The sequence below is a fragment of the Gracilinanus agilis genome, chromosome 5 (genome assembly GCF_016433145.1).
Source record: "Gracilinanus agilis isolate LMUSP501 chromosome 5, AgileGrace, whole genome shotgun sequence".
In the NCBI taxonomy this organism is placed as follows: Eukaryota; Metazoa; Chordata; class Mammalia; order Didelphimorphia; family Didelphidae; genus Gracilinanus; species Gracilinanus agilis.
In genome coordinates this window covers 142,886,218-142,892,410 of record NC_058134.1, presented here as the reverse complement: position 1 = coordinate 142,892,410, position 6,193 = coordinate 142,886,218, and positions in this window count along the sequence as shown.

The following is a 6,193-nucleotide window of genomic DNA, read 5'->3' as shown; positions in this document are numbered from 1 at the left end:
CAATCCCTCCCTGCCACACCCCCCCAATCATACAGAAATAAGTGAGCTGTCCACCAAGAAAGGCATTTAAGCACCTCAGCTTAAACAAAGCTCTGTTATTGTTCATAGGAGTCTAATTCTTCATTACCCCATTTGGGGGTTTCTTGGCAAAGATATTTTGGCCACTTTCTCCTCTAGCTCATTTAACAGATATGGAAACTGAGGCAAACTGGTTAATTGACTTGCTCAGGATCACATAGTTAGTAAGTTAGTAAGGCCAGATTTGAACTCTGGAAGATGAGACTTTCTGACCCCAGGCATGGCGCTCTATCCATCGTGACACCTAAGTGCTCCATAAAACAAAGCCACCTAATAATAATAGTAGTAGTCAGAGGAATAGTAATGACAATAATTGACATTTCTATAGCACCTACTATGTACGAGGCACTGTATTAAATGCTTTACAAACATCATCTCATATCATCCTTATAATAACCCTGAAGGTAGGTGATTTGGGGATGTCCATTTTACATTTAAAACTGAACCAGAAAAGGTTACATGATTTGCCATAGCTAGTAAGGAAGGTAGGATTTGAACTCATGTCTTCCTGACTCCATGCTCAGTGTTCTTCTATCTACTGCATGACCTATGTGTCTCACCTAAAGGAAAATGTTAAAGCCTCAAAATTCTAGAATTGAAGAGGCTTTAGAGATCATCTAGTACAATTATCTGATTTTACAAATGAGGAAACTAAGGCCTTATGAGGTTAAATGTCTAAAATTATACTAGTAGGACTCATCAGAGACAAGATTCAGACTAAAGTCCTCTGATTCTAGAATCAGAGTTCTTTCCACTGTATTACACTAAATGGGAAGATTCTGTATTTGACCTAGATTTTTAGAGTAGAAAGGAAAAAAGCATAGATTCAGTGAAAACTTCCTAGAGCTTAAAAATGTAAAACAGTTTAATATCAACAAAAGAAACACCTGGTAAAGAAAATGAGAACTAAATGAAAATATGTATAATGGGAAAAATCTGAAATTGAATTCTCTGTAATAAAAACATGCATAAATCCAACTGATGAAATAAAATGATCAAAACAACAAGACTGGCAAATCCCTCTATTATGGTTTTTATACATTAAGGATAAAAATGATAGTATAGGAAAAATATGCTGATATATAGTTGGAAGTGGCATGCTGATTATTTGTAATTCTTTATAAGGCAAATTAATTTCTTTCATCCATCTCATACTTTATGGATCCTCAATAATCTTCTTTCAAATTATACAATCTTATTAAAAAATTAAATTTTGATCCATTAACAAATTTAGGTCATATAATTCTAAAGAAGAGGTTTCTTGAAAAGTAAGAAACTAAGAGTCATCTTTCTTGACAATATGTGTAAACCTGCCTTAAGATAAAGCACCAAGTGAGTGAGTGGGTTGTGGTCCTCAAGCAATGGGGTTTGCGGCACAATGCAAATGCAGTATTTATGAGCATGGTAGTGACAATAGTGGCTAAGAGCAAATAGAAGGTGAATGGTTGCAATTTATATAGCATCTTTCCTCTGAAGATCATAAAGACTGAAGGGTTGTACCTGCAGCAGTTCTCTCTCATAGGTCCAGAAAAGCTTGACCATATTCAAGATACTCTACACATCCACCAGAGGCAATAATTGTTCATGAGTCTTGCCAACATTTGTACTTTTTCAGTCAGAGAAAATAATTCAAACCAAAGGCATTTAATGAATAGTACAATAAAAAGATGTGTTATAGAACATCCCTGCCTCCCCGCTTAAATCTAGGGTATGTTCTTTCACAAATATTTTCTTAATATTTAATTAATTTTTGTAGCATCACTATGAGCTCAGATCCTAGAACTAGAACTGGAAAAGGTCTTAAAGAGGTTAGCATCTAGGCAACTGGGCCAACTCCTTCATTTTATATCTAAGGAAAGCATCCTTAGAAAGTATTTTTTAGATTATTTAGCATTAGCATTTCCTTAGAAACTATCCAGAGAAGCTATTTGTTCCTGGTCACACAGCTGTTTAATTTCAGTCTTTGTGGCCCTATTTAGGGTTTTCTTGGCAAAAATACTGGAGTAGTTTGCTATTTCCTTCTCTAGGTGGTTTTACAATTGATGAAAATGAATGTTAAGTGACTTGCTCAGGATCACACAGTAAGTGTCTGAGGTCAGATTTGAACTCAGGAAGATGAATCTTCTTGTCTCTTGACCTAACACTCCATCTGCTAAACCACCTTGCTGCCAGAATTCAGGCTTTTACCTCCTTTTGACTGGATTATTGCAATAGGTTCCTATTTCATATCCCTATCCCTTTTCTCTCCTATATCGAGTGCATGCTTCACACACACTGTTACTTGCTTTATATTCCTAAAGTCCTGAAATGATTATACTGTTCTCCTATTCTTGAAGCTCCAGTGACTCCTTGCCTCTATGATAAATATATAAACTCCCTTGACATTTAAAGCCCTTAACAATCTAGCTGCAGTTTTCTTTTCTGGCTTACTATACAGTATGTTCCTCATACACAATTTGAATGTAGGTCTCTTGGCCTTTGCTTAGGGCATCTTCCATTCCAGGGATGCATTCTCTCCTCACCTCTGCTTCCTTCAAACCTCAGCTCAAGTGCCACCTCTTATGGAAAATCTATCCTGATTCCCTTTACTCTGAGAATTGTGGAACTAAGTCAACCAATCAACTAGGGATGGCAAACTCTGATCTTCAGGTCAAATCCTGCCCACTGCCTATTTTGTGAACTGTGAATTGAAAATGGTTTTTGTGTTTTTAATTAAATAGTCCAAAAATAAGAAGTAGGTGGAGTTGGTACTTGGACTATAGTTTGCTGACTCCTGAATAAACAGTATTTATTCAGCCACTACTGTATGCCAGGAAATGTGTTAGGGGACAGTAATATTCTTTTATATATATATATATGTATATATATATATATATATACATATATATATATATATGGTAGGTTGATATTCCTCTTCCCACTCCCAACACATGTATAGAAAGTTCATATCCTTATTGTTTATGAAGTAGTTTCCAGTAGTTTAAATTTACTCTTTATATTACTGTGCTGAAAGGAATGCTGAACTGGAGGAATTTCATGTGAACTAGAAAGACCTCCAGGAATTGATGCAGAGGGAAAGGAGCAGAGCCAGAAGAACATTGTACACAGAGACTGATACACTGTGGTACAATCGATTGTAATAGACTTTTCTACTAGCAGCAATGCAATGATCCAAAAAAATCCAGAGGAACTTATGAGAAAGAACATTATCCACATCCAGAGAAAGAACTGTGAGAACAGAAATACAGAAGAAAAACATATAATCGAGCACGTGGTTTGATAGGGATATGATTGGGGTTTTGATGTTAAAAGATCACTCTATTGTAATTATGAATAGCATGGAAATAGGTTTTGAACAATGATACATGTATAACCCAGTGGAACTGCTTGTCAGCTCTGGGAACAGGGAGGGGAAGGAGGGGGAATCGTGAATCATGTAACCATGGAAAAATATTCTAAATAAATAAATAAAATAAAATAAATTTACTCCTTTCTCTTCTGGATAGGTCTTTTTTGGGGCCTTAGGGGGTCAAAGGAAGGTGGCTGCCTACATGGTGTATGGAGCACTTCACCTTTATGTAAACTTACTATCTGGAAAAGGACATATAAATTCAATCATATTTAGGTAGCAATGACATATAGTGGCTTAAAGTCCATCTCTCCTAAGAATGTTTACATTTTAATAGGACTCCATGCCTAGATGAAATTCTTCCCCCCCCCCAGTAGGATTAGTCCCAAGTGTTTCATTAGTGAATAGAGTTGATACACCTTGCAGTGACTATCTCTGGAGTAGATCTTGGACAGAGGATAAATGACCTTAATACTAGGACTCTCCAATTACTCCAATCACTTTTCGAAGCCTGGATATTCAGCTTTGCACCATAGCTGGACATATCAGCTTCACGTTAGCATGACCTTAGACTCTTAAGAGTGCAACTTGAGAATTTAGATTGTTGAATGTTGTTTAGAAGTGAGGATTTAGAAACTATTCTTGGTATCTTTGGTAGAAATGAATAAACAGGAGTCCCATAAAGGGTTAATTAGGCATCACTGACAATGATCTTACCTTCCTTAAATTTTCCTAGAGAGCCTGGTCAAGACTTCTCCTTTGCTCTCATCAAATTCTTCCTTGTACTAGGCGAATTTGTGTTTGTGTTATGTTCTGAGATGTTAGCTTCTTCCTAGGATCTCAGAATTAAAGGCATTCGATTAGAGGACACCTAATTCCACCTCAACCTGAAAAAGAATCCTCTCTAGAATATACTTGACAAGTGGTCATCCAAAGTTCTTTGCTTAATGACCTCTAGAGAGATGAAACACACCATCTGAGAGTTTATTCTGTGGAAAGCATGCTAGAATTATAGTTGAAATCCTGGCTTCTACTACTCCTTACTATCTCGGTGTCCTCTGAGCAAGTTGCTAAGTCTCTAAAGGTCTCAGTTTCTTCATCTGTAAAATTAAAGAGTTAGATCAGGTGACCTTTAAGGAGCCCTCCAGTTCATAATCTGAGATCTTAATTTTGTCTCCCTGTTGTATTTGCTGTCATTAGTATGGTGGTGGTTGTGACTGGGATGGCAACTTGCACATGGCAGGATCTGACAGATGTTTGTTGAACTGGAATGAACAGAACTGAAATGAAATTCATACTTGCAAAACTGGGTTTCCCCACCAAGATTGGGGCCATGAATTATTACATTAGAGACTCAAAGCCTGGGATAGCCATATTTCCTTCAGTGGGAATTTAAGGCTTAATTGATTGGCACTTTTAAAGTGTACCCCATCTAATCTTCAAGTTTGTAGTTTTAGCTTTCTAGAATTAAGTTAATTTCCTCCCAAGGGAGGTGTTTTACAATTTCCTTAAGTGATAGCTTTAACCTAATAGTCTCACTTTAAAATCATGACAGTTAAAAGTTAATAGGTTTCTAACAAGCTATTCTGAACATAAACATAGTTTGTTTGCGCTCTCTTGCCCTTCTTTGCATGCTCTGTTATGAACTGAGGTTGAAAGAACTTAAAAGACAAAAAGGATAGAATGGGAATCCTGTCTTTGAATTTGTTTTAGGCTTGGCAATGTCATTGTTAAGACATAGGTGCATTTAAAAACATTTTTTTCTAATTTTCAAAATGTCATAGAATTAAAGTTTATTATTTTAAAGATGAGGGAAACTATCAATATGGGAGGAAGGAAGGAAGGAAGGAATCAGCACTGTGTGGCAGGCATTGTGCTAAGTGTTTAAATATTATCTCAACTATTATCTCATTTGATTCTTATATACAAATTGGTGCTATGCATTATTTCTATTTTACAGTTGAGTAAACTAAGGCAGACAGAAATTATGTGACTTATCCAGTGTCACACAGCTAGTAAGTTTCTGAGGAACCATATTCTTTAGTCCAAAATTAATTATTTTGGTTTTAAAATCATGAACCCTATTCTCTCACTTATTGATTGATCAAGTTAGTGCAGATCTGTGGAAGGCAGATTCCTGGAGAATTGCCTTATGTCAGCACAGCCAGAAATGTAAGAGTCACTTCTAACTCTATTACCCTGAGGCTTTTAAATGGAGGAATGACTGAGGATGAAGTTTAACAGCATTTCTCTGTACTCAAATGGATCTGTACCTCTCCATTGCTTTTCGAGTGGTTCTTAACTTCAATTTTTGAGGACTATAGTGCTCCAAAATGAATAGCTTTAAAATATTTTATAGAATGTGATATAGAGTTTGACTGGCAACTCATTAGCTACATACAATTGAAAGTCTAGGGCATTTTTACTTAGGTACTTTCTATGTAAAGAAGAGATATTTTAATTTGTTGATGATGGCCTTTGAAAGTACAAAAAGGAATGATAATTAAGGGAACCACTGTGTGGGGATATATTATTATAAGTGGTATATTAATATAAAAGTAGGGATCTACCCTTACTCTAATGGAATACAGAAGGTCAAAACTTTTCAATGGTTTCCATCAATTGCCTCAATGAATGTAACTAACAAGATGTTTTTGTGACACAAAAATGGTCATAGACTTTGTCAATCTTTCTCAGAATAATATTTTAATTTGAATTTTTTCAATCAACAACAGACTGCCTTTTCTTCCTCCACTGACCACTGAC